We start from the raw sequence: 9,922 nt of genomic DNA on the forward strand, positions 1-9,922 counted from the left end.
AGGGCAGAACATGCTAAATGTCACAAGGGAAAGATACAGAGGAGGTATTATGACCTTCAGCAGAGGGAGAAAGTGATTCCAGTTGTGGAGGACCAATAATAGGAGAAACTTCACCACAGAGTCAATTATTTGGGATAGGATTTGAGATTTAGGTTGATGTTGATGACTAGCAAAAGTTATATTTTCCAAACTGTTATACAGGATACTTAGATATTCTATGAGAAATGGGTATGGTGGTCAGATTAGTTTAGCAAGCACTATATGTAGGAAAACCATGTTGTACAACATGAAGCACTTTAAAAGCTGAAGAGATACTGTTAATTACGCCAGAACAACAGGTGTCCACTGAGACTGTCCCAGGCAAACTGAGATGAGTAGTTACTCTTTTTCTATACCATAATGCCTTTTTGGAGATTTAAATGAACATTAGGATTTTAAAAGATTCTGAGAAGTACTCTAGTAAAGAAACCTGTCTTTATAGTGGTTAATCCAACATTTCCCAAATTTATTTGACCATGTAACACCCACCCTGTTTTTTGCCCCTTTGAGGAGCACATATTAGCACCTGATAAGTGCTCCAAAAGCAGAGAAGCAAAAGATATGTGGGATCTATGGAGGATTTGGTCTAGCGGAAGTAGAGCAGTGGAAGATGGGCTTAGAAAGGTAGGTTGAGACATATCGTAAAGGCCTTTGAAGGCCAGATTTAGAACTTTTTTTTTCTAACTTGATGAAAGCCATTTCTCACAGTAGCACTCAGAATATGTACTTGAAAAGAATCTCAAAGAATCATGATTTTAGGAGGTAAAATAAAATGGTATGCTTTTCCTTGTTTTCCTATTCCCATTCCTTCCTTAATCTATGAGATTAGGAAAGATGAAAAACTACAATTCAGGGACTTTCTTCGGTTCAGGAGGAATTAAGGGCTGAGTTGTAAAATGCCTGCTTGAAGTCATGTCTTATTCTCTTACTTTGGTTTCATTTCTGAGGTCTAAAGGATAAAGGGACAGGGGAATGGGAGGTTTTACAAAGAAAAGTAATTTCAATTCCACTTGCCATTGTGGGTACTGCATTCTAAGATGTGGATTTGAATACAAAGAGTTGGCCTCACTGGAGTAGCATGGTGAGAGAACAAATATCAGCCATTATCATCACTTGACCACAGTTAGACTTTTCTTAACTAGGGGGTCACATATCTGGCAACCTGATTTATAGGATAATAGAAAAGAAGCAGGAATAATTAAAAATAAACTCCTTAAGAAGCGAAAATTTATGGCACAAGTTCTATACACAGTAGCTGCCACAGACAATTCTCACAAAGACTCCCCTTACCCATTGTACACACTTCCAGTAAATTTAGTAACTTCGATTTCTAGTGCACAGCAAATTTAACAGCAAATTTAAAGGCAAGGAAAAATTAATTGTGGTCAGTACATTTAAGTGAAAAGCAAAGTGTAATACTATAAAAATTCAATGAAAGACTAACATGGTATACGTTTCTGAAGGCATTTTAGAGGCAAAATGTTGATCAAATCTTGACCGTGCCCTCTGAGAATACTATTTGGTTATACTACAGAATTACACTTGTTTATAAGGATTATGTTGATTTACCAGAGGATGTTTAAGTATGTTCTATTACTTTGTTTAAGATGGTAAGAAAGCAGGTGAGACACTGTAGAAAGATTTCAATCCAAAATGCCTGTGATTTTAAGTTTGTTCACATAGAGGCATTTGTTATCTAGGGGAGTCATTGTATAAATCTTCTATTTCATCCAGGTGTTGTTTCCTTTAGAAAGAAGTTCATTGTCAATTTTTTTTCCAACTGTATTTCAACATCAATTATTAATCCTGTAGGTTAAGAGAGGATCAGCATGGCAACAAAGTGTTTTGAGAACAGCCTCTTGTGATTTGAAGATCAAATAAATCATTAAATTAAATTACTCTACAATCAAATGTTTATGACTGTTTAAAGTTAGGCAGCCAGTGGCACTCTGTAAAGAAACACCGACTGAATTATGTCATAAAATACAGCAGTGAAACTCTATCTTATCACCTTCAAAGCCACTTGTGCTTCTTATATGGAGATGCTGGCTGTTCAGGTTGGCTGGGGACAATGCTAGGTGTCAAGCAGCTGTGGGCCTTGTATCAGCTGCCTTCCAGAAAGCAGAGGGCCAGTGGGGCAGTCCACAGAAAGCTATTCTTTTTTCTTAAAATTTATTTTGGAGTGTTTTGGCCTACTTTAAAAACCCTTGGCGATTTTAACTTCATCAGAAAGTGGGGGGAAAAAGCTGCCCTTAAGGTAAACATGAACAGAGTTCAGAAGTTCTGAAAAATTAACACTACTTAATGCTAAGTCTGCCAATATTGAAAATAACAAAGCATAGTTTATAACATATGGCCATCGTCCTTATTTCTTGGCAAGCAATAGCATTTCCACTTCCCATTCCAAATTGAGCTAGACAGCTGAAGAGTGAATCATATTAGAAAAGTACATTTCCTCTTGGATAGTCTGAACATGCTAAGATTTATCAGACTCTTGTCTCACAATTTAATGAAGTTTGCTTGTATTCATCCTCTCTCCATCAGAAATATAGGTGAGTTTCTAAACAACAACAACAACAACAACAACACCCCAGAAGACCTGTCTCTAGTATATAAGCAAACTCTGGGAATTAATAAAAAACAATAGCTATAAAAGTCTATTTTAAAAGATGTAGGACATTCTACTGACTGGTACCTTGAATAGGAAAAAACAAAGAAACAAACCTTGTTGTATGGTTTAGGGGCATTATGGCTGCCATTCTGTGAGAGAGGTTGTGAAGGACACAAAATTTGTCCAGTCTATGGAGTATGATTTTTAAAAAGTAATAGACATTTAGGGTTTGAAGGGATCTCAGTATGTGATCATGGACAAACAGCACTGGCATTGACTGGGAGCCTGATAGAACTGTAAATTCACGAATCTAACCATCTCAGGACACCTAAATCAGTATCTCTGGAGGTGGAGCATGGCAATCTGTGTTTGATAAAGCTCTCCCAGGTGATTCTGATACACACTGAAGTTTGAGATCCTTCTGACATCACTGTTGAATGTCACTGAACCTACATTAAATGTATAGAGGGGCATTCATTATCTTCCAAGGCAATCCATCCCACAGTTGGACAGCTTTGATTTTTCTGAGATGAATCTTCCCAGTGTTGAGCTGATATTTGTGTCCCTGAATCTCTCTTCTGTGTTCTTAATTATACTCATGAGAAGTCACACAACAAGCCCAGTCCCTTTTCCTTTGTTGGGATGTGAGATAGCCCTATGAGATGGTTAACAGCTCAGAAAGGTTCCAGGCTTGAATGTTGGCTTTATCACTGATGCATGTGTGACTTTGGGCAGATTATCCAAACTCTCTGAGCTTCAGTTTCCTCATCTGTAAAAAGAGGATAATATTAATATACCTTCCTAGATACCCCATAGGTTTGTGGTGAGGATTGTATGTACTCAGTATATGGTGAACACTCAATAAATGGTAGCTGTTTACAATTATTATTATAAGTGTGGACCCTTTCAAAATTTTAAGACAGCTATAATGTTGTCTCTGAGTCTGTTTCTTTCTAAACTAGATGTCCTCAATTCTCACCACCATCTGTATTATGATGTGATTTTGGATTCTTTCACCATTCTGATTGCTTTTCTGTTAATAACTTTCAGTCTCTATGTCAATGTCCTTATCAAAATGAGGTTCTACATGCCAGATCACATCTTATCTCTGCATTGTTGAATACTACAATGGCCTCCTTATTTTACATACTATTTTTCTGTTAACGTAGCCAAACTTAGGTTTTTTGACACTTGTTTCAGCCTATGGACTCATACTGACCTTGCTTTCAACTAAAATACTAAAGTCTCTTAAAATAAATATTATTTTTAGTTACACAAATGACACACATCTGATAAGAAAAAAGAAAAATAATGCTTCCAATATTCACTGTAAAGAAAAAAGAAAAATAATGCTTCCAATATTCACTGTAGAGACAACTATGGTAAAAATTTTGGTATGTACCTTTCTAGACTGTAAAAAAAAAAATCATGTAGTAAGTTTTTTGGAAGATAGTCACTGGATTCTGAAATACTGGCTAGCTGGTTAACATTTGAAAAATTGTGTAATCTCTCCTAACAGCATTCCTCACTGGGAAAGTGAAATAATAACATTTACCTTATTAGTTGTGAGATTTAAATGAGATACTGTTTATAAACCACAAAACATGACTTCAGAAAATGGTACTCTATTATCATCATCATAATTATATGAATTTCATGTATATTTTACAAAAAAAGAATTAAACCTTCTGATTTATTGCTTTTTTTCAAAGATACATTGTGAACAGCTTTCTTTTTTATTTTTTTATTATTTTTAAAATTTTTTAAGTTTATTTATTATTTTTGAGAGAGAGAGAGACAGAGAAACAGCACAAGCAGGGGAGGGACAGAGAAAAGGAAAGACAGAATCCCAAGCAGTCTCCATGCCAGCAGCCCAGAGCTCAATGTGGGGTTCGAACTCATGAACTGTAAGATCATGACCTAAGCCGAAACCAAGAGTTGGATGCTCAACTGACTGTGTCACCCAGGTGCTCCAGCTTTCTTTTTTAAAAAGTTTTTTTTTCTATTTTTTATTTTGGAATTATTATAGACTCACAAGAAGTTGTAAAAATATTATAGAGAGGTCCTGTATACCCTTTAGTTTACTTCTCCCAATGGTAACATCTTACCTAACAATAATACATTATTCAAATCAGAAAATCGATATTTGGGGTGCCTGGGTGGCGCAGTCGGTTAAGCGTCCGACTTCAGCCAGGTCATGATCTCGTGGTCCGTGAGTTCGAGCCCCGCGTCAGGCTCTGGGCTGATGGCTCGGAGCCTGGAGCCTGTTTCCGATTCTGTGTCTCCCTCTCTCTCTGCCCCTCCCCCGTTCATGCTCTGTCTCTCTCTGCCCCAAAAATAAATAAACGTTGAAAAAAAAATTAAAAAAAAAAAAAAAGAAAATCGATATTAGTATACCACTAACTAGATTATAGATCTTTTTTGCATTTCACCAATTTCAATATACTTATTTCTACAAATCCGTTTGAAATTGCTGCATATGTAAAAAACCACAATGTGTATATTCATTGCTAACTTGGGACATTTATGTGTGTACAAGTGTATATGTGTCTGCTATGTGTTGCCACTATTAACAATGTTGTGATAGTCTCTTCAATAAATGATGCTAGGAAGCTGGATATTCCCAAGCAAAAGAATGGAATTGGACCTCTATATTACATACTTACAAAAATTAACTGGACATGGATTAAAGACTTAAATATAAGACCTGAAACTGTAAAATTCCTAGAGGAAAACATAGGGGAAAACCTCCTTGACATTGATCTTTGCTATAAATTTTTGAAAATGACACCAAATGTTAAAGCAACAAAAGCAAAAATTAAAAAAAAAAAGTGGTACTATATCAAACTAAAAAGCTTCTGCACAGCAAAAGAAATAATCAATAAAATGACAAGGCAACCTATGGAATGAGAGAAGATATTTGCAAGCCATCTATCTGATAAAGAATTAACATCTAAAATACGTAAGGAACTCAGGCAATTCAATAACAGAAGAACTCAAATAATCCTATTAAAGATGGGCAGAGGATATGAATAGATATTTTCCAAAGAAGATATCCAATGGCCAACAGGTACAGGCTTGACATCACTAACCATCAGAGAGATGCAAATCAATACCACAATGAAATATCACCTCATATCTGTTAGGATATATATTATTAAAAAGATGAGCTAAGTGTTGGTGAGGATGTGGAGAAAATGAAACACTTGTGCACTGCTGGTGGAATGTAAATTGGTGCAGCTACTATGGAAAACAGTATGGAGATGCCTCAAAAATTAAAAATACATATACCATATGATCCAGTGTATATACAGTCTCCCTTCTGGGTATATATACAAGGACATGAAAACAGGATCTTGAAGAGGAATATGTACGCTCATGTTCACTGCAGCGTTATTCACAATAGCAAAGATATGGAAACAACCTGTGGCCACCAATAAGTAAATGGATAAAGAAAATGTGGTGTATATACATATACACATACATATACATATACATAGGAATATTATTCGGCCATAAAAAGAAAGAAATCCTGCCTTTTGTGACAACATGGATAGATGTTGAAGACATTATGCTAAAAATAAGTCAGAGAAAGACAAATACTGTATGTTTACATACAGTATGTATATATTTAGATTATGTGGAATCTAAAAAGGCCAAACTTACAGAAATATAGAGTAGAATGGTGGTTGCCAAGGGCTAGGGGTTGGGAGAAATGGGGAAATGTTGGTCAAGGGATACAAACTTCCAGTTTTTAATTTATTTTTAATTGCATCTATTTATTTATTTATTTATTTATTTGAGAGAGAGAGAGAGAGAGAGAGAGAGAGAGAGAGAGAGAGAGAATGAGCATGAGTGGGGAAGGGGCAGAGAGAGAGAGAGAGAGGGAGAGAGAGAGAATCTTAAGCAGGTTTTACACCCAGTATGGAGCCAGAGGTGGTGCTTGATCTCAACACGTGAGCTCATGACCTGAGCCTTAATCAAGAGTCAGGCACTTAGCTGACTGAGCCACCCAGGAACTCCCCAACTCCCAGTTTTAAGATGAATATGTTCTGGGGATCTTATGTACATCATGGTGACTGTAGTTAACGATACTCTATTATATACTTGAAAGTTGTTAAGAGAGTAAATCTTAAATGTTATCACTAAAAAAATAAAGGCAATTATATGAGGTGAGGATGTGTTAACTAATCTTATTGAGGTAATCATTTCACAATGTATATAACACATATGTGTATCTATATATGTGTGTGTTGCATATATTAAACTTACATGTTATATGTCAATAATATGTCAATAAAGCTGGAAAAAATAAATACTATGATTAGGAGCTCCTGGTGGCTCAGTCAGTTAAATGTCTGACTTTGGCTCACGTCATGATCTCATGGCTCATGGGTTTGGGCCCAGCTCAGAGCCTGGAGCCTGCAGCCTACTTCAGATTCTGTCTTCCTCTCTCTCTGTACCTCTCCCCACTCACTCTCTGTCTCTCCTTCAAAAATAAATATTAAAAAAAAATACTGTGATTAATATTCTAGTAGCTAATCACCAGTGTATCCTTAATTATTTAAGAAAATTCCTGGAACTGTAATTATTAGGATAAAAGGTTTGCACAGTATTATGATTTTAGATATATATTGCCAAATTGTTGCAGAAGGACTTATCAGGTCATACTCTGACATGAAGTATATGAGAATGTCTACTTTTTCAAATCTTTTTCAGCAGTGAGGACTATCATTCTTTCTTTGTCGTCTTTACTCATTTGGTAGATTGAGGGATTACTGTTTTAATTTTAATTTCTTTGATTAATAATGAGGATAAACATTTTTGTTTATTTATTAATCATTTGTACGTCTTCTTTGTATGGTTGTCAGTTCAAGCCAGTTTGTCTGACTCTTTAACACGCACACACACACACACACACCCCACTGTTCCATGCCTCTCCCATCCTGTATTTGTGCACAGTGGTTTTTGTTTTTTGTTTTTTTTTAATGGGTCAGAGTGCAGGAACTTAGATTTTCCCCTTTGTAATCATCTTGTTACATTCAGCCAAATGTTTCAGCTGTTTGGCTCCTGAGTCTCATCCTGTGTTTGCTGTCCTTTCTGTTTTGTTTTAACTGCAAATCTGATAAATTTGCAAAATATCTTTTTATTTTCAGTTTTCAAAAAAGTGGTAGCAGGACAGGGCTCTGCGCAGAGCCTGTGGCACTCCCTCAGGAACTGGCCCTGTCTTGACATCAGTCCATTAATTAGATGGGTTGACAGGGTTACTTTCTAGTAGACAGAGCTGTCACCACCACTGTGGATGATGTTGGAATCCGGAATCTCTCAGCCTCAGGGTTAATCACTGTGACTGTATGTTCAGGTCCACTGAAGCAACAGGATTACAAAGTTTCGATTTCTCTTTTGGCCATAAACTTCTAAGAAGTTGGTGATAGTATCTCACTCATTTCTTTATGTCTCTCTTTATCCCTCCCCCAGGTTCCTCCATAGCAGTCATTCAATTTTAAGGGTAAAAAATGGAATATAAACTTTCCCCACTGCTTTGCACATAGGGACAAATGACTCACCTCCTTTCCCTCCCTCCCCTCCACCGCAGTTAGGCCTATCAATCCTACATCAAAGTGGCCATATATGCACAATAAAACTGAAATTAACTGGACTCCAACGTGAGAAATCTCATGTTATACACTCCACTGGTTAAAAAAAAAAAAAGGAAGTTGCATAAAAAAAACCCTTATACCCTGTAATTTTTCAAAGACTAATTTCTTTCTTGTTTTCTTTAATTATGGATCTATAAGTATGAATTTATTATTGAAAGATAAAACTGAGGCACTGGCAGTTTCTAGGTCAAAAAATAAAGGTGAAAGTATCTTCTATAATGAGAAAAGTATCCCAATAACACCTTAACAGATATTTTCAAGGAGGCTTGAAACTGAAAAATAAATGTCTGGTTATTCAAAACATCAGCCTCCAACAGTCTAGTTAATTGAGACTATATTCTGCTTTCTCTGAAGTCTATAGCTTTGTCATGGTTTCAGACTAAGAGCATTTTGGTCATGAGTTATTGGCCTGAGTCTAAAATCTGCATTTCTTGCCTGAGCACTTTATAAACTGCCTCATCAAATCCTTACAACAAGTGCACTCTGAAATGCACAGAACTTTTTTAGAGGAAAATAATTTACAGGGACTTCTAATGCTGAGGTCAACTATTATTTTTTTTTAATTTAAAAAAGTGTTTATTTCTTTATTTTTGAAGAGGGGAGAGGCTAAGAGAGAGGGAGACAGAGAATCCCAAGCAGGCTCTGTGCTGTCAGCACAGAGCCTGACTCAGCATTCGAATTCATGAACCATGAGATCATGACCTAAGCTGAAACTAAGAGTCAGATGCTTAAGTGACTGAGCCACCCAGGCACCCCTAACTTGATTCTTTTGATTTTGAGCACTGTGACCAAAGTTTGAATCATTATCATTACCGGTATCATTAATTTTCCTCTTAATGATCTTGTTTTTAAGACTGACCCAATCATTTGAATGCACCCCCAAACAATATTGAAAACTCTACTAGAGTTGTTTTATAACAAATCCTTCGCAGTAGGTTTGCTATTACTTCCACTGCTAATACCATACAAGATGGTAAATGTGGTCCTGGCTGCTGTGGGTGGGTTCTTAGAGTCTGGTTTCCCTTTATTACCATACATTGCGTGATGGCTGGGTTTTCCCACCACTTTTCTGTACTTAAATGACTCTGAACCTCTAATTTGTGCTATCTGCCTTGAGGCCTTTTGGCTTTTCATGTGGTGAGAATGAGATTGTAAACTAGAGTATGGGCACTAATGTTACTTGGTGGTGGCGATAGGCTGGTCATCCAGATAATCCCAACAAATGTTTATATTACACTTAAGCATTTTTTTCAATGAAGTGGAAATTCCAAATTAAAAATTTCTAAGACACTTTAGAGGGGTTGACCTTTTAGAAACATTTTTAAACAGCTTTATTAGGATATAATTCATATATCATAAAAGTTATGAATTTAAAATGTAAAATTCAATGGTATAATATATTCACAGACATATGCAACCATCACCACAGTCAATTTTAGAACATGTTTATCACCTCAAAAAGGAACCTTGTACTCCTTAGTTATTATCTCTCTATTCCTTTATCTTCTCCTTCCCTCCTCCACTTACCCTAAGCAAACACTAATTTACTTTCTGTCTCTCTTCTCTATTCTAGACTTTCATAGAACAGAATCATATAATATGTGGTCTTTTG

Source organism: Felis catus, chromosome A2 (genome assembly GCF_018350175.1).
Source record: "Felis catus isolate Fca126 chromosome A2, F.catus_Fca126_mat1.0, whole genome shotgun sequence".
NCBI classification, from domain to species: domain Eukaryota; kingdom Metazoa; phylum Chordata; class Mammalia; order Carnivora; family Felidae; genus Felis; species Felis catus.